The sequence below is a fragment of the Pleurodeles waltl genome, chromosome 2_1, assembly GCF_031143425.1.
Source record: "Pleurodeles waltl isolate 20211129_DDA chromosome 2_1, aPleWal1.hap1.20221129, whole genome shotgun sequence".
Taxonomy (NCBI): Eukaryota; Metazoa; Chordata; class Amphibia; order Caudata; family Salamandridae; genus Pleurodeles; species Pleurodeles waltl.
In genome coordinates, this window is record NC_090438.1 from 264548306 (window position 1) to 264568836 (window position 20531).

Consider the following 20531-nt stretch of genomic DNA (forward strand, 5'->3'; position numbering starts at 1 on the left):
TGTGCTTGGGGTGTGTCTGAGTGAATGCACAAGGAGCTGTCAACTAAACCTAGCCAGACGTGGATTGAAGGGCACAACAAGTTTTTAGTGCAAAGAAATGCTCACTTTCTAAAAGTGGCATTTCTAGAATAGTAATATTAAATCCGACTTCACCAGTCAGCAGGATTTTATATTACCATTCTGGCCATACTAAATATGACCTTCCTGCTCCTTTCAGATCAGCAGCTGCCACTTCAACAGTGTATGAGGGCAGCCCCAATGTTAGCCTATGAAGGGAGCAGGCCTCACAGTAGTGTAAAAACGAATTTAGGAGTTTTACACTACCAGGACATATAACTACACAGGTACATGTCCTGCCTTTTACCTACACAGCACCCTGCTCTAGGGGTTACCTAGGGCACACATTAGGGATGACTTATATGTAGAAAAGGGGGAGTTCTAGGCTTGGCAAGTACTTTTAAATGCCAAGTCGAAGTGGCAGTGAAACTGCACACACAGGCCTTGCAATGGCAGGCCTGAGACAAGGTTAAGGGGCTACTGAGGTGGGTGGCACAACCAGTGCTGCAGGCCCACTAGTAGCCTTTAATCTACATGCCCTAGGCACATGTAGTGCACTCTACTAGGGACTTACAGGTAAATTAAATAGTCAATCATGGATAAACCAATCAATAGTACAATTTACACAGAGAGCATATGCACTTTAGCACTGGTTAGCAGTGGTAAAGTGCTCAGAGGTCAAAAGCCAACAACAACAGGTCAGAAAAAAATAGGAGGAAGGAGGCAAAAAGTTTGGGGATGTCCCTGTCAAAAAGCCAGGTCCAACACCCTGCATCTGAAAAAGCAACAAACTGAGGTTGCTCATTTCCCTATGTGAAACCCAAGGCATGGAATGGCACCTTTCAACACATCAGAGCCTCCTCCTCACTTCCTGAGCTTCACAAAAATCTAAGGACCTGGCTCTTCGCTTAAGCACTTTAGGACCACACCCCTATCCATCTTGCCCAAGCGCCTGGATACATGGATACTCGGGTGATTAGTGTGCAATACAAATCAACATAACATGACAAAACATTTAGGTGAGCCTATTGTTTTCTCCTGGGTGGCATGTCACACCTCCTTTGACATCTATTTAAAGTTAATCACTGGCAGGGCTACTTCTGGACAGCTAGTGCAAATTAGCCTCCCGACAGGGAAAAGGTAACTTTCTAAAAGTTGTTTTTCCCTAATATTTATTACAAATTTGACTTCACCATTGAATTGAAATACAAATACCTATTAAAAATAAGTGTTTATTTATTTTTCTAGCTTGTCCTTTTCATGAGTTAGCAATATTAGTATATTAATTTGCACTCTGCAGCACTCTGTTTTTTTTTTATAGAAGGCAGGCAGGCCTGCCACAGTGAAAATAGCTTTTGGGGCACTGCTTCTATAGGGGCATGGGAATATTCATTTTGCCCATGTTCCACTTCAAAGTACCAGGCACCTTACCTTGTGGGCACTGGGCTCACATGGGGTGACTTTTTAATATTTAAAAGAGAGGTTTTTCCATTTCACAAGGGCTTATTTTGACAGGTTGAAGTGCATGTTTTTCACAGTTAAACTCAGGCTACTGTGGTAGGCTTGAAGTCATGTTTGCACTGTCATTGTATTGGATGGCACAATAGGAGGTGAATTCCATCAGTCACCTTTACTTCCAGGCCATGGGTACATTTTGTACCATATAATAGGGATGTATTGGAAAGTTAAATATACCAATTAGGAGTATGCAAATCTGACCATGTTTAAAGAGGGAGTACAAACACTGTACTAGTCATCAGCAGTGGCAAAGAGCACAGAGGGCCAGATGTATCAAAGGGTTTTGTCCATTGCATGTCTATGGGAAGAAGTGTTCATACATATGGCCCAGAGTTCTAAATCCAGCAAACATATAGGGTCTGGCAAAAGCTTAAAAAATCAGGATGAGAATAAAGAAAAATGTAATTTCGTACACTGTACATTGTGCCTCTTTGTGCCATTTTTTTTTTCTTTTGGAATATCAGTTATACCTTGATTAATTCTTTCAAGATCAGTGATGCATGGACTATAGCAGTTTGCCATATCCCTGGAGCTGAGTTAAATTCCTTGGCAAGTTCTGCTTGCATAATTATGTCCGATGTGATTAGATACTGCTCAATCAAAAATAAAATTGGGTTGGACCATTTAAAGTGGGGACACGACTGGGCTGCATCAATAATGTACACTGAAAAAGGGAGTCCTTGCCTGCTAGTTTCAATGATTGTTCAATAGATGAAGAATGGAAAATTCAGTCGGATCCTACACATATATTTTCTCACAACCCTAAAAAGAACAATTATCATGTCTTTTTGTATTGCACATTTAGCTACTATAGACCACAGTACAACACAACAACAACATTACTTTAATGTATCAATGAAGAGGTGTGTGACCTTCATAAATCAAAACAGACACATGCTAATATCAAAGTGAATGATAATTACAGGCTCCCCAATAAACACCAGTGACAATGGTGTGATATAAAATGAGTGTATAGAAATTGCACAAAGTATAATCAAAACAATTGAACAACACAAACAATCTAATGGGATGACAGTCCCGATTATTCAGTCAAATATGTGGGAAAGCCTTTTGTACAGTTAAAATCCCTCTCTGATGTACAACATGGCAAGGTATGGGAAATTAGTTGTGATAGGGCCCAATTAATAAGTTATTTTGCCCTTACATTACATTTTTAGGAATGTGAAGTACAATATCCTTGGTCCAGGTGCTGACAATGCATTTCGACTTTTAATCTTTGTAGGTCTCCTCAGGTCTTGGGCTTGAGTGAATGTCCTACAGAGCAATGTGGAACATAAATGTATTTTATGGGGAAAAGGGGCATAATGCTTTTAAGAAACTCAAAACAAATTGTTTATACTTTCATAATTCGTAGAAAACTATACAAACTGCTCGAATACGAGGGGATTAAATCCAAATTAATTTGCTGAAAATGACTTTATATGAATCCCCATGGATAGAAGCTGGTTTTAATGCATAATGCATACTTTCATAGTCATATGGAGATTATTCACAAACGATGTGTATGAGAAACTACAACTGAGGGACAAGATTTTTCTATCCCCAGGCATGCTGGTGCGTGCTCATGCAACCCCAGTGTCCCCTAACCTTTCAGTGAGAGGCAGAAACACCTCACTTTCAAAAGAACAAAGTTGAAGAGAAACATTTATCACAAAAAGTTAAAAAATTCACAGATTTGCACAAAGCCGCCATGATCAGGAAAGAGTTTCCGCTTACGTATGTAGTATCTTAGGCGAGTCCTGCCCGTCTTAAATTCCTCTCACCTGCATGGGGAGTCCTCTGGATAACCAATGCGGTTAGCACGTGCCACGCCGCTAGGTCTTATGTAAGTTAGTCAGTGCATGAGTCTGCGTCACGTGACCCCATGTGACCAATGGGAGTTGCTGAAGGTGCTCTGGCAAGTGTAGTTTTAGGGAGGTGTAGGAAGGATCCACAAGATCATCACCTGGGTCAAAAAATGGAAACACATTTTAAACCATTTCCTTTTGCTTAAGGTGGTAATACTTGTATTGAAAAAGGAATGACAGATATACGATTTTTCATGAAGACTATGGCCCTCATTACAATATTGGCGTTAAAAACCACCTACCGCTGCAGCGACGGCTGCCAAAAGACCGTCGCCGCGGCTACCAGCCGTCCTCCCTATTATGACCACAACCGGATTTCCGTAAGAAGGATGGCGTAAATCCGGCTCTGGCCATGCCGGCGGATGGTGGTAACGTGGCGCTGCTGCCAGCAGCAGCGCCACACTAGTAGACTGCCACTAGCCATATTATGACAAATAATACGGCCTGGCTGTGTTCTGCTGGTGGAGGCTGCTGCTGGGAGCAGCGCCCGTCTCATCTCCTGCAGAGGACCCCCTGAACACAGGTAAGTGGGTGCTCCAAGAGGGGAGGGGTGTGGGGGGTGTTTTGTGTGTGTGGGGGGGGGTGTGTGAATGTTTGTGCGTGCGTGTATGCAGGTGTGTGTCTCGTTTTGAATTTGTGTGAATGTATGGATGTGTGGTTGTATGTATGTTGTGTTGTGTGAATGCGTGTCTGTGCGAATGTATGTGTGTACGGATGTGTGTGTGAATGGATGCATGCATGCGTGGATGCATGTGTGTATGGGTGTATGCATGCGTGTGTGTGTGAAGGGGCGTGAATCTAGGGGGATTGAAGAGGAAGGGGGGGGCACTCGAGGGGGATGGTGAGGGGAGAGACCCCCTATCAGTGACAGGGAAGGAATTCCCTGTCACTGATAGTGCCTACTGCTATGGTTTTCGTGGCGGTAAGGAGGCCACGAAAACCATGGTGGTAGGTGGGGTCATAATCCCGCAGGCTGTACAGTGACAGCCGCCAGGCTGGAAATAGATATCTCCAGCCCGGTGGCTGTCACCACCATGACGATCGGAGTGGTACATTGGTGTGTTGGCTTCAGCCAACCCACCAATGTCATAATATGGCGGTAGGTACTGCCAGCCTGTTGGCAGTTCTTACCACCATATTACCACTGACCGCCGGGGTCATAATGACCCCTTATGTGGTTATGGGAAATGTAGTTCCTCTGTTGGTTTCCGGAAAATATTACAAAGGAGATTTGTTTTTTTACATGTGCCTTAGTACTGTAATGTATGCTTAAGGGAGATGTTGTCCCCATAAGAAATATGATGTAAAAGTAGGTGACATTTGGGTTAAGAACCTGAGACCGAAAAAGTGTGTGCATAATCATTAATATTGGCATGTATAGTGAGGGTAAAAAATAAAAGTGTATGTAGAACAATGAGAATTGGACAAAACCCAGCCCATGTAGTCTGAATGTGAGACATTTTGTAGAAACCAGCATGTATGATATTGTATTTTAAAATGAACATGGCTTCCTTATCCAGATGGATTCTTTCCATGTTACCTCCTCGAGAGCTCCTTTGGATGACAAATATTACAGACCATTTGAGTTCCAGTTTACTATGGTGAATTTCAATATAGTGCTTGACCACTGGTGCAGATATCACCTTACATCTAACCCAAGTCATATGTTTTTCAATCTATTTACACACTAGGCTGGTTTGGCCGGTATTTCAAAGTAACGTAATGTTGTTGTCATGCAGTATTCTGGTCGATGGTTCCTAAAAGTGCAATACGAAAAGATATGATGTGTTCTATTTGAGGTTGTGAGACAATTTATTTCTAGGTCACGACTGAATTTCCATTCTGTATCCATTCAAAAATCATTGAAACTAGCAAGCAAGGCCTCATTTTTTCTCTATACTTTATAGGTACTACTCTACAGCTCTCTGAAGGTCAAGAATCACCTTTTTGGACATTGACTCTTTAGGAACACATGAACACAATGCCACAAGTTTTAAAATACAGAACCTTTGGATTTAAAAGGTAAATAGAATATTCAGCTGCTCATAATTAATATGAAAGCTGGGTTTCTTCAAACATTGAACCAGCTTATTTCTCTTTGAGACTGCAGCAGTAACTGGGAGCAATTGTTGACACTGGTATTTCAGAAAGAGGCTTCTGGTGTGCCCTACCGTGATGAGCAAGCAATGACTGCACAATCAATTGCATTCAGACCATTTAATTTTTCATGTCTTTCTGTGGAGTGTCTGATGTTGCACATATAAAGGACTTCTATGGCTAGACATTGCCATGTTCTTTCATTGAATTCTGTCTTGTAGGAACTTCAGTTATTCAGGGACAGATACATGTCCACATGGGGGATCCAAATACAAGCCCAATAAGCTCATAACCCAATGTCAGTTGGACCCATTCCATCTGCTGGGTACAGTAACATTTGTCCAACCATTTTGGTCAGTTGTTGTCAAGAAGTACCAGGAGATCTCTCTTGGGGACGGGGAAGAACCAGAGTAAGCTGTGCAGAGGTCACAGGTGTGCAACATCATCAAGTTAACCCACACTAAGAGCAGCAGTTTCTTCTTGGGCAGTTCTTGAACTCATTCTGGTATATGATGTGACCTGAAGGTTTAATGGCAGAAACAATATGCCTTCTCTGGTGAAAAATAGACTGCTTGATGCTACTTTCAAACTTGCATTTCCTGCCTCTCTCACCTACTGAGGAGGGGGGGTAAATGTTGGGTGTAGTAATATTGTCCTATCTAAAAAAAAATGCAAGACCAATAGGCACTTTGGCAGGGATAATAGTGAGAAAAACATGAATGGAGAAATCATCTTTGTACCTCAAAGCAAATCATTAGCCATTATTAGCTACTAGCTCAGTGATGCCTCTCTATCACAATATTGCATAAAACAACAGTTTTAAAAATGTCCCATGTATTTTAGATATCCTTTTTTTTACTTTCAACCTACTCCAAACCTGGTTAGCACGGCTCATAACTGGAAGTCCCAGTTTGTATTGTCAATGGAAGCCACTGTGATTCTGTGTGTTAGTGGCTGCAAGCTTCACTATTGAATTCCTGTAAATTCCTGTCAGGGTGTTGACGCACTTTTACCCGATTCGAGTTCAGAAACCACAAGCGCGCTGGTGATACACCATTACTATTCTCACCATTAAAGGTTGACTAGATCTTTGGACTTGGAGAAGAGTGTAGTAGTCAGATTAATTCATTCATAAATCAAAGACATTATACAATAAACAATTATAAACACAATGAACAATTTAACACTAAATTAAACTCCAAACTTAATACGGTTTTAAAGCTTTATTACAAACCCAAAATTAAAGTCACGCATATGGTGTGCAAAACTAAGTTATAAACATACATAAAAACCATAGGCTGACTGAAATGTCTAAAGAGATTAAACCTACTGAACATCAATACTGTTAAAGACTTCAAAAGAATAACATAGGTTAGAAACAACACAAAAGGCAAACTAATCTCAGATTTCACAGCAGATGATGGAGACATCAGAAAATCATCAAAATACAATTTTAACAATCAATTTCAGGTATCAGGGCTGGGCCATTCCTATCACTAAAACAAATTCAGACTTGCATGTGTGGAAGCGGCTAACACTCGCGGGCAAAATAAAAGATAAAAGGAAGATAAAAAAAATTGAAAAAATAATCTAATTAGGGCAACTCACTAAAAACAAATGCCGGTGTAATTGTCTAAACTGAAAAGGAAAAACAAGAAACCACATTTAGTTATACCTCTCCTCATGGTACAGCAGACAGCAATACTTCATCAGCTGGAACGGTCACTTTCTTCCAACATCAGTTGACAGCAGCATCAGGACAGTGCAGAATACGGGCTGCACATAGGACAGATCAATAGTTCAGAATTAGTTGGGCATATTAGTACTGAACCGCATAACAGATGGGGCAATTAAGACTAAGAGGAATCTCCTCAGGGGACTTGGAGAAGACAGAGGATAACAACAGCAAATTCAAAGCAAGAATAGACGGACCTTGACAGAGTTCTGCACAGCCACAAGGCAGGAGTGGACTAATTCAAAGTTTTAAAGTCTCTCTCTAATTAAAAATAACCATGATCCAACGATTGGTCCTTCAGGTGGACTCAACCTTTGCACAAGATTCGGCATCTAATGGCTGCTGGTGGGACCATCAAGTTTGCAACTATTCTGGATTTTCTCAGCGAAAGTGCATTGTCGTTTCAATGATTTCACACAGTTCTGGCAAAATATTACATTATCTAATTGTTGTTACTTCAAGTCCTTCCTCACGATACACAAAATAAGGTAGCACAATTCACATGAGAAGCATGAGTTTCCTGTCTTGGTCGACAGCTAGAACAAATACTGCTACATAATTAATACTGAAACATGTTCTTCGTCTTCAATATAAGGGGACATTCAATATCACATATGTAACCTAGGAAAATAATTCTTGTCAGAGGGAACAGAACAAACAAGTATTTTTCCTGTACTGGTGCAAAATGAATCTTCCAGGCCTAGTCAAGCTAAGAATCCTTAAAACACATTAATATAATTAATACATTAATGAAACCTATTGTGCGCCTTACAATTCAGTTGAAATATGCAAAGCAAAATATTTTATTATAAACATTATTTACAATATGTAGGAACTGATTTAAACATGCATTTATTTTTCTGCACACCTGTGATTCCCATTATTAAATTCATTTAAATCAATATAAGTATGAATAATTCATATTTATTTAATACTTCAATTCTAATATCCATCTTAATAAGAGCACTCTTAACAGTATCTCATATTAGAACTTCATGTTAAACGTGATGTCTAATACGAATAACGGCCACATGGTCCACCAAAATTCAAATGTGATCATTTTATAATTCTGGTTATATTCTCTGTTGGGCCTTTCAATGTAAGGTAATTTGTCACCATATGCTAACTTCTATGCCACTAATACATTAACAAAATGTGATCTCTCTCAGCTCATTTCCATAAAATGCAGAGTGGAATCACTGAAGTGGCTTGTTTGAGGAGAGAACCTTGTAGCAATAGGTCTTAGTGGTACACCCCCACCTCTCAACTCTGTTCTGATGCAGAGACTACAGATACATCCCCTGTTGCTCAGCCATCTCCCCTTTATATCTTAGGGCCAGATGTAGCAAAGTGTTTGCGCCTCGCAAACTGCGAAAATCGCCGTTTGCGAGGCGCAAAAGCCACTTTGCCATTCAGAAATGCATTTTGCGAGTCGGCTCCGACTCGCAAAATGCATTTCCGACTCGCAAATAGGAAGGGGTGTTCCCTTCCTATTTGCGACTCGCAGTGGGATGCAATTCCATTTGCGACCGCGTACGCGGTCGCAAATGGAGTCGCAGTTACCATCCACTTCAAGTGGATGGTAACCCACTCGCAAATTGGAAGGGGTCCCCATGGGACCCCTTCCAGTTTGTGACTGGACCCCAAATTATTTTTCAGGGCAGGGAGTGGTCCAAGGGACCACTACCTGCACTGAAAAAAAACCGAAACTAAAGGTTTCAGTTTTTTTGAAGTGCAGCTCGTTTTCCTGTTAGGAAAACGGGCTACACTTCAAAAAAAAAAAAACTGCATTATTGAAAAGCAGGTCGCTAACATGGAGGCCTGCTGACGTCAGCAGGCCTCCATGTTAGCGAGTGCCTATACTCGCAATGGGGCCGCAATTTGCGACCCACCTCATGAATATTCATGAGGTGGGTCATTGCGACCCCATTGCGAGTCGCAGTCGGTGTCTGAGACACCGTACTGCATAGCAATTTGCGACTTGCAAATTGCGAGTCGCAGGGACTCGCAATTTGCAAGTCGCAAATTGCCGACTTGCTACATCTGGCCCTGGGTCTCTAAATATCAGAGTCCTCCCACTTTACCTTGTCACTTCTCTAAAAGTATGTTGTGTTGTATTCTACCTCGAATTGCTCTCCGGTTGGGTAGCCTCGCCCACCTACATACAGGTCTGAAGTCTTCTAGGACACACTTGCCATGGCCTATTTCCACATATTAGGATATGCAAGTGAATGTCTCTCTCGAAGAAACTGTAGGAATCCCCTTTTTAAATGAATTCTCTAATAGTTTTTTTTTCCTGCTGTAGCCACATCATAGGTCGTGGAGTGTGATCCTTTTTTCCACAGGAGTGCCCGACTCACCGAAATCGGCCTTTGATGCAAAACTGGAACTGAACAAAACTGAATCAAGGACGACGGCCAGCTGTGAAAAATTCTCAAAATTGAGATACATGAACTGATAATAACAACTGCATAGTGTAGTTCGAAAACAGAAAGAAAAGCATGGAGACAGATATTGTGAAGTCAACCAATCAAAGGGTTCGCTTAAATTATGAAGCAGCAGTACTTCCCAATTTAGAACAAAGCATGTAGTGGATCAGGATTTTAATTACACACTGGGTTGCACTTGGGTGTTTCTTACGCTGCTCTTTTTATGCAGGTGCGTACAGACCTAGCTGGTTGACTGCCAAACACTACTGAATGCCAGTGCTTAATGGCTTGACCTGCCTTTGTGACATACTAAAAACTTCAAACAAGCTTACATTTCACTTTACGCGTTTTTGAGTGGAAGCGATGATCAGAAAGAATACATTTATATAGAGAAAAATCTGAAAAAGGAAAAGTTTCAGCTAATGATTGCGGGTTCTTGAAATTTGCCTCACAGTCCTAAATTATGAAGGGAAAAGGGAAATATTGATTGGCTCATTAATAATGCATTCAACCTATTGGCTGACAAGCCGGCAGGAATCTTTTGTGTTCTAATGCTTAAAGTATTCTGAAGATAAAGGCACGCCTTTCTCATCCTGCAGCAAGTGATGACAACTGAAGCAGGGCATTTTATGATTTCTCCGTGATAGAGGAAAGGGGAATTGGGTTAGAATGTAGTGTAGTTGATCCTTATCTAATAGGCATAAAAAACTGTCACAACAGTATTGCTATTTAGTCCATATTTTTTTATGTATTGGAATACTGTTTTATGGCAAAATATAGAGCAAATCAGACGGAAGTATATGCTCGAAGAACATGTACTTTAGTGTTGAAGGAGGCTATCAGTGAATACGTTACACGGGACCACATTGTGGTGAGCAGAGATAATCATCGGAGGTGCATACCAAGGAGCAGGGCGGAGTTCGTTTCATGTAGTTTCCTTTATTCAATAAGCAAAGGGTATTAGTGTTTCCAAATTTAAGTGCCACTCGAAAATAAAAGCATCACAATATCCCTGAGGGGCAAAGGCAGCACAGCAAGCCATGGGAAGGAAACACCACACCTATATCACATTTTATTGAGTCATGAGCCCTTTATGCGTTCTAGGCAAAATCCCCATTGAAAATGTGCAAGCACACTTTCTGAGCCCGAGGATCCCAATTTACTCTCAGGACTGAGGGTCAGGCAGTGATTGTAGATCCTCTGATGCTAGTTTAAGGTCGGTTCCTAAGGCATATAAATGTAGTGTCTATGGGCCCGATGGCCTGTTATGCATTAGGTCACCTGAATCATACCAGCATGGTGATATCAGAACCACATCACATGTAAGCGACTTCTTAAAGGACCTGTGCAAGTCAATGTTTATACTTACGTTCCACTGCTACCTTAGAAGTGAGATTGCAAATCAGAACCCTGTCACTTTTACATTTTGTGAGCAGTAGAGTTTTGGATCTGGGATACAGGCACAGACATTTTCTATCCTTTAACTGCATTTTGGCGTCTCCTTCAGCAGCTGCGCTAGTTTTCTGTACTGGCATAGGGGTAAAGGAGTAAATTAGGCTAGTGTGAACGAAGGATGCACCGAAATTTGTATCTGATTTAAAGACTGTAGGCCTCTGCACAGATTTTATGCCAGAGCACATAGGGTTGTTGTGAGAAATTGGGTGTGTAAGCCGTTATGAAGCAAGAGTCACTATGCTTGTCAGGCTATACCACAAAAATTCACTAAATTACTACATTAACTTGTGTTTAACCCTCTGGTACCTTGGCACAGAAGCAATCATGCTAAACTTAGTGGCAATGAGTCAAGTATTTAGGCAGCACACAAACAGTAATACCTCACACCAATTCAGAAAAATAGAGTAAAATGTAATAAACTATTTGGCGCCACAACAACAATTATCCAATTAGGAGAACGCAAGATATGCAATTCTGTGGATTTAGGTTAGTATAGTACCTTAAACCACAAAGCACAACTCACGGTAATCTGGTTGTGGGAGACTGAGTGAAAGTCACAAGTTCAGGCCAATTGTGATGGAGCATGTGCTAATATAGGTACCAATTTGTCCCAATGACAAAGTTACTTTCTAAAGTCCAGCACAAAGAGTTCCTGTTCGAGGCAGATGAAGAGAGACATCACAGATGGTTGTCTCTGTAGCATGAAGAGCAGGCCAGGCATCACTGTCATTCCTGTAGTTTGAAGATCCTGTTAAGTGTTGCGCGCGGTCGTTGCTGGAGCGTCACATTGGCAGTCACTGGGTTGTTGATGCTGTAGCACGAAGTGCAGATCTTATAGTGCCAGTCCTTACTGGCAGTCACTGTAGCATGAACAGTCATGTTCACTGGACCTCCATATTGGTGGTCTTCTGGATTTCAAGATCTTGGGGTGAAAGGACCCATTTGCCAAGACCCTAAAACATCAGGATTTCTCATTTTCTTGAAGGAAGAGATCAACTGATGTCACACCAAAGGTTCAGGAACCCAACAGAGGCCAGCAGGTGCTCAGGCAAGTCCAGTTGCAGGTGCAGCACAGCAGGTCAGGTGGGCAGTTGCAGGAGGCGTTTGGAGCATGTTGTGTCCCTGTTGCTCAGAACAGCAGGCCAGCCATCTGTCCTATGGAGTCACTTCACCCTTGGACTAAGCGTGCAGGTTCAACCTTACTTCTCCCATAGCAGGGCAGGCCTTATGCAAGGTCAGTTGCAGGTCCAGACGTGGCCAGTGCAAAAGGTCAGATGGCAGTCTTTCTTCTGTAGTATGCATAGGTCAAGGGGGGTACTGAAGAGTGGGTCTGAGGGTCCTATTTTTCTATCTGGTGCCCCTTTGAATGTGGGAGCTTCTGGAGAACATCTTCTACAGAAGTGTCAGGAATTTCATGCCTCCCTGCCCTAGTCCCATTCTGCATGCATGAACAACATGCTAGTGTGAAGTAGATCCAGACAGACATAGAATTCCACTTGCAGAGTAGGGAGAATTCAAGTAACTCCATGTTACGCATGTAATGTGCAGTTCCTTTCCAATTCTGCCATCCGGCGCACGACCAAATTATATTCCTGGCTGCGCAAACTATGCTCTGTAAACACGTTTGTGAGCACAAATGAGATTTGCCTCCTGCTAGCATAATTTCCTGTCACCATGTAGCCTTCCAGCATTATTCTGTGATGCCAGCAATCATGAGCGCATTACGTGTACAGTTTGTACCCTGCCCTGCCAAATCAACTCAAAAATGCTTTTTCAAATTGATATTCTTCTCGAACGGATGGTTCAGGTTGTTCTTTAGTGCAAAAAGCATTCATTTTATTTTACTTTTTTTTTCAACAGGAAGGTCCCGCAGAGACTCCAACTTTTTCTTCCTGTCCAGAAGGCTCCTCCCAGTGCTTTGTCCATCTCCTGGTCACTTCTCATTTGGGTATTCAGGGTGAAAGGTTCACTCTCTATGTCTGCAATTCCTGCTGCACATATATTATTGGATTTTAAGGTCTTTGATTTTGTGACTCCTGAACAAGTAAGTTCAAAAAACGTTTACATGAGAGTGTTGGCTAACAGAGGGCATGCACCAGTAATTGTATTTGAACATTTGTTTCCATTTTTAAATTTGATTGTGGTTGTGGTAGGTAGCCTGGAGTTGCAGTAGATGGAAAGTATTTTTTTGCATTTAATTTTTTATCATTCATGCGGGGTAAATGTTTGCATAGTTAGGTACATTTTCTACTTTCGTTAAATTTTCACTATTCATTTATTTTACCACGTGGCCTAGTAGTCCCATGGCCATGAAGCCAGTACTAATCATCGGGTATTTGAAATAACTGTTTCTGTGGTATATGTTGTTTTAAAACATCTGTGATTTAGGCCAGGGAGGACAGTGGATTAAATGAAAAATGTTTTATTTTTGTATTTCACATTTTTTCTGCAAAAAGTATATTTTGGTGGAGTAATATCATGCCTTGTTTATTGCTGTAAAAGTAAAACATTTCATAGCTGACTTAATTTTCATTGTTGGCATTGCTGAATTAATGGTAGTGTTTTCTTTATTGTTTTCCATGCATCCTTTGACTGGTGAGTGTGTGTCTATATATGTTTGCTATAGGCCACCATTTTGTCTTTGTTCGCCATGCCATGTCGCCGGTGGGCATTTTGTGTAGTCAGTGTCCATCCATAGGCCTGCATGTGTTCTTTGTTGCCCATGCCTCCTTGCTCGCTGTTGTTGTTTGACCATGTGTCCAGAGGCCATTTTCTACAGACAGTCAGTGTGCTTTTGCCGTAGGTTTGCATGTGTTCTTTGTACTCCATGTCTCCTTGCTTGAAGTTGTTGACTGACCATGTGGATGATGGTAATTCATTTAGCTGGTCAGTATGCGTTTGCTATAGGCCTGCATGTGTTCTTTCTTCTTCATGCCTCCTTGCTTGCTGTTATTTTTTGACCAGGTGACCTGTGGCCATTTTGTGCAGCCAGTCAGTGTGCTTTTGCCATAGGCCTGCTTGGCAGCCAATTTACCCAGCCATCTAGTATATTCATTGTTTTTTTCCAGTTTTCATGGCCATTTTCTAAGTATATTACTAGAAGAGGTCTATGCCATGTTTTGTTCATGTTTTTATTTTTTCCCTGATAGCACTTTAATGTGTATGGGGATCATTGCAGTATATGTGTGGACAGTGTTGTTAGTATAATGTATGCCTCCCAAAGGATTTCCCATAGTCCTTCGTGATATAGCTGCAAGTATTAATTTTTAAATATTTTCGCTCCACCCCCTTCCTGTCATAGGTCTTCTTCTCTTCAGCCATAGACACACATCAGCATTCATTTTAGAAGTATTATGTCATTTTCCACTGCACCCCTTGCCTGCCATAGACACACTTCAGCAGTCATTTTCTAAGGATTATTCCATTTTCCCCTTCACCCCCTGCCTATCATAGGTACGCACTAGTTCAGAGGAAACCAACATTACCCCTCCTATTCAACCTGCTCAGAGGAATGTGGCACTGGTTCCACTACTACCACCACCAGCCTCCATATTTTAAGGCCCCTGCTGAGACCTGCATCCACCATTGCCTCAGCTGAATTAAGCACTGCAGTGAGGCAATCATTAGCACACCCATGTACTTCTCATTCTTCGGACATTGACAGTGGCACCAGTGGCAAACTAAAACAGTTCACCTCCCCAGTTTGGGACTTTACGATTAGCAAGCAGGAGGATTACATTGCAATATGCTACATTTGCCATGCAAGTGTTCTTCTAGGTACTCCTGGTTCTTAGTGTAGTACTGGAGACCGAACAATCCATATGAAAAAAAATCACGCATTCCAGTGGGAAGAGCAGGTTACAAAGGTAGCTTTTGGTGATGATGAGAAAGATGAAGCAGCTCAGAGTTCAATTGTGGAAGTAGGAGGAGGTGATGAGGAAGAACATTATTACACAAAGCAGCCTTGTCCCCTCCAGTGTGTCAGCATTATCCACATCAGCAGCCTTCAAATGGCACACGACTCACATGCAGCCACAACCACATAGAGTGATGATTACCTCAAAACACACATTGAGTATACCACCTCCTGATTCTCTCCGGAAGTTGGAGCATCACTGGCACCATAGAAGAAAACAATTCAAGCTAATATTACAGGCTTGTCTAGGCAAGAGGAGCCCTATGAAAGCAACCACCCAATATCATGTTTGTACAATGGAAAGCAGGCTAAAATGTTAGTCCTGGACCTCCTCCCTTCTGCCCAAAATAGAAGGTTCCCAGCCCAAAATATTTTGCCAGAACCCATCACTATGTGCTGCAATCAGTGGTTCAAGCTTTCCACCTATTCACCTGGCGATAGACAGTGGGACCAGTTGTCAAGCAACAGACTACATGTGCATCACTGCACACTGGATCTCTTTTGGAGGGGTTAGGCAACAGCTATTTGCAGTTCTCAGCCCTAAAGAAACTTTTAAGGGCGTTCAACGGCATGCAATAGTAGCAACGATCACCATGGAGAAATCTCATGCATCTGCTAATATCTTGGAAGACGTTAACAGCAATGGGATTGAATGGCTGAGACCCACAGGTCTCAGAATTGGATTTGTTGTCAAGGACAATGGCAAAAATATAGCCAAAGCCATATGGTGAATATTTTAGGGTCCTGTGTTTGGTGCATTACATCAACTTGATTGTGCAGTACCTTCTAAAACAAGAAGGCATGCTCAGCACATACTGCCACCTGCAGAAGAGCCTGTAGTCATTTCAGCCATTCCATTCTTTTAAAGCCCGGAAGTAGTTCAGGATTATTCAGCATGCTACTAGAGTACTAGTTAAAGCCCTCATACTGGAGAGGCCAGCGCACTGGAACTCTACCTACTACATGTTGCAAAGTTTGTTTGAGCAGTACCAACCGATCACTATGTCCTTCAAACATGAGGGGATTCAACTGGGAAAAGCATGACCTTGGAAATGGCCAAATGGAGCATAGTCAAATGCCTGATACAAATACTACTTCCTTTTGAGGTTTTCATACAGGAAGTCAGAAAGGAGGACAGTGCAGTGGGCCAAACTATCCCATTGTTGCATCTGCTACAGGACCAGTTAAAAAAGGTGTTGCAAAGGTTTGCCAGAGTGAAGGAAGAAGTGCATGAGTTGGTTGAAAGCTTAATCCTTTGCTTGCCTGCTAATCCAAGGCTGCAAAGAGAGATTGTGCCCTCCAAAAAGTACATCCATGCCGCAATGCTTGGTCCACAATACAAAAATACACTGCTCACTTCCATTCCTTTTTCAGAAGGGGATCTTTCACTATACAAGATGAGGATTGTTGAGAAAGCGAGAGACCTGAAAGAAGAAGGGCTGGAAGTTAACACTCTGGACAGAAATTGTGGCATGTAGCCTTCAACCTAAAGAGAGGGCAGTGCTGTTGCCTTAGAGCATTCAACAACACAACACCAAACATAGCACCAGTATCAACACCAGCAACTACACCTGCAGCAGAAGAATCAGACCCAACCTCTGAAATGGCCTGTTTTTATGTGGCAGGGCTTAAGTTGAGTGAAGAGGCAAAGGCAAGATAGGTCAAACAAGTGGCAGCATCAATAACCATCCAGAGGATGGCCAATGACTATCTGGATGACCCAAAAGAGGTCTACGTGGACCAAATCTTGCTGGCCTGTTTGTATGGGAAGTTGTGCCAATGGCCAGAGCTCAGCAGGCTGGCTGTAAAATATCTGGCTTGCCCTGTAGCCAGTGTGTTTGCTGAGCATGTGTCAGTGCAGCTGATGCAGTTGTCACAGTCAGAAGGACCACTTTCTCACTCCTCAAAATGTAGAGACATTGACCATGATTGAAATGAATTATCACTTCATACCAGACAATAACACTGTTCCTGAAACACCACCAGAGGAGGATGAGGGTGATTGGTCAGACTAAAGTGGATTAGTTGGCCATCTTCTGGGAAAACCCCCTGAGTTTGAGGGTGAACTGCTTGCATCTGTCCCATGCCTATCGTTTTTTCATTCCCAGCAGGGCTGACCCAGTAAAGATCATTAATTTACAACACTGCCATTGTGTTGCTTCCATGGGAACAGAGGAGATAGAATACAACAATTGCATTTCGATGATTTGCAAAGTTTAGGGGCTGACGGGTGATTTTGCCTGAAGGTGATTGCCCCTTTCTCACTAGATTTACTTGCATGGTCCACTCTCTGCTGTACTTTTTTGTGGCTCTTCAGAGACCAAATCAGACGGTTTACTTAACAAACACAAATCTAAACAAAATGTGCAAACTCTTTTGCTCTTCTTGTTCATCAACAGAAGTGCACTACAGGTCTATTTCTATCTCTGTCAGTCTCATCAGGAGTCAGACTGCTTTGTTACCCAGAGTCAGGACTCAGGGCAGGACTACTTTAACAACACATAGCCAGAAGGAGAAAGTTATCTACATCTGAGAGAAGATGATAATGACTCTAGGAGGCCACTCAGCCCTGTGGACTGGAGAGAGGTGCGTTGATTTGGGATGTACTGGCTCAAATGTCAAACGCCTCTATTATGTGGTTATGGTTGGGGGTGAAACTAGAGACAGACATGTCATATCACAACATCACATAATGGGCTCATGCGGCTAAACATTATAACAGTTGTGAGATTGATCAGCCATCTGCATGCAATTACCTATCTAGTATTGGTTGTAAAATTGCTCTTACTTCTAAGTTAATCACACATGAGTCACCGTGATTATAGCAGCCTGTGTTCTTGGTCTGCTTCTTGTTGCACTCCTCATGACTCTTACCTTCTGTTCTTCTCCTTGACTCTACAATAATATTAATGGTTTATAATCCTTAGGCCTTCTTCTACACCAATGGCAAAAGCTCCAAAACACTCCTGCTCAATGCATACCTTACAGGAGTAGTTCAGCCAAGCACCAAAGCCAGACATTCCAAGAAGAATGCAGATGTACCATCCAATTTGGCATGGATATACAATATGATTTTCTTTTAACAATCATAAGTTTTAGAACTGTGTGGGTGACAGAACATTCAGATATCTAATAATAACTTGGGCCTCTGGGGCTTAAGGATTGTTTGCAATGCACTTAATTGAACTATGTCCTTCATGTCCTTCCACTACAGATTTGATGATGAGCTGCTCATTGACCTGATAGATATTGTTGTTGTGTAGCAATTGTCTTGGTCACACCTTTTCCCAACGCCCCGTACCCAACCATTGTTTAAAACCATAACCCTCTTCACCCAGGCTGTATGAATTATTGAGGAGAGACCTAATTTACACCATAAATGGATCACACACTTGGTGGGATAGATGGGGTGAAAGCAATACCAACTCACTGCGAGAACTTCTTACCTGAACAGTACAATAGCCCACACAAGCCCCAAGTACCCTCCCAGGCATGAAAGGGATAACATAATAACACATCAGCACATCATCATTGTGCAGAGGAGCCAGAACAATGTCTGACTCTATTCCAGTACCCCACGATAGTGTACTCTAGTACACATTTTTTTGTCATGGTGGTCTGGTCTCAGTCTTTGATAACCCACTAACTCTGTGTTTTCTTTCAGTCTAGTTTCTTCCCATTTGCCTGTGATGAGTAATCCTTCTGATAAATCCGACTGTTGGAGTTCACCTCGTTGGAATAGTTGGCAGTGGGACCTTGTTTGTGATGTCTTCCCTGGTAGCACAAGAAGAGAACGATAATACCACCACCATTAATAAGAAGGCCCTTGTGGGAAACCCTGCAATGAGGTTGGGAAGATTTTCAAGAAGTGCCATTGTGTAATCAATTAATCTAACAAAGAGGTGTTTTGTTCTTTAGAGGAGAACTAAATTCCACTTTTATGTATGTTGGCTGACCCCATACTGGTCAAATAGTTACAGATGATAGGATAAGGGCAGTTACTCCACTAACTGCTACTATACTAACTGTATAATTAATTGGTGGCTGGGTGCTGCAAACCATAATCAACTGAAACAGATTTAATTTAACCACTTCTATGCTCCCATACAGTGACACTCTGGTGGTGGAACTGTGCTGCAGGAAGAGGTAAGTAACCTATTGAAGAGTAATACTTGGCAAGGGACTTCAGTTAGGGAAAGTTTGGTGGGGGGGAATTGTTGTATACAGACATCACATGCCAAGACAGAATTTACTTTCTTAGGTAGGCTGGGACAGAAAGACAGAGTGATGACATTAAGCACTGATAGGCGACTGAGTGGGCACTGGAAAACATGCCTTGCCTTCGGTTTGTGCATCGTAGACTCAGGCCCTCATTATGAACATGGCGGGAAACACCGCATCGCCGGTGATAAAAACCGCCAACAGAGGAGCGGCCAGGACTGCCAAATAATGAACCAACGGAAACATAGGCATCCTGAAAACAGACACCAATCCTGCCCATCAAATAATGAAGCATTGGACCGCCGCCAGTTCCAGGGCGGGGACCACCGCCACGCAAAGCCAGGCGGAAACAAACCAAATATAAGGAAACACTCACCAGAGTCTCACACAACACGCCAAAGCAGACATGGATAGAGAGCTGCAGATCATGCCAGCCCTCCTCCTTGCCATATACGTCCACGACCGAGACCGCCGACAAAGACGATGATGGTAAGTACTGCAACCTACGAAACAAGGGAAGAAAGGGCACAGTTACATTACCACCCACTCCACCCACCCTGCAACGCTCCCACAACCCTTCACAACAGCACAACCCATAAATCCCACAGCAAGAGGTACTTACTTGACACAAGTCAAATCCAACCTGACCATAGTACATACAAATGCCCCACACCCACAAACAATGAAACGAGAGACCAGGGATCAAGAGTGCGCCGCCAAAACACAGGCCACACATAAACGTTTAATGCAGCTCTCTGAGCAAACGATTGTCAAGTAAGGCCAATGGCCAGTCCATAGTGCTAGAGTTCCATGGGCTACAATGGCCCCAACCTGACTCCCTAAAGTGTGATGGTACTCCAACTTATAGGGGCAACAATGGGCCATCCAGGCACCTCAGGGAACAGGAGCATGGGGTGCTGTGGGTGGGGATTTACGACAGGGGTTGGCTTTGGATTTGCGCTTGGAAGGTGGAGGGGGTCTGGGTTTGGCCTTGTAAGGTGGGGGTGTGTGCTTGGACCAGGTGGAGCCAGATGGAATTGGCTCAGCACGGGGCTTCTTCCTCTCTGGGGAAGGGGCATGGGAATGTGAAGGGTGGACAGGGGCGGGCTGTGAAGTGGAAGGAGTGGAAAGGGCAAGGAGGTGCGCACGTTTAGGGACAAGATGGGGTGGGCCAGTGGGTTGGAAGAGGTCAGCAGGGGAGAGGAAACGTTTTTTGGGAGCAATTGGGTTGGATC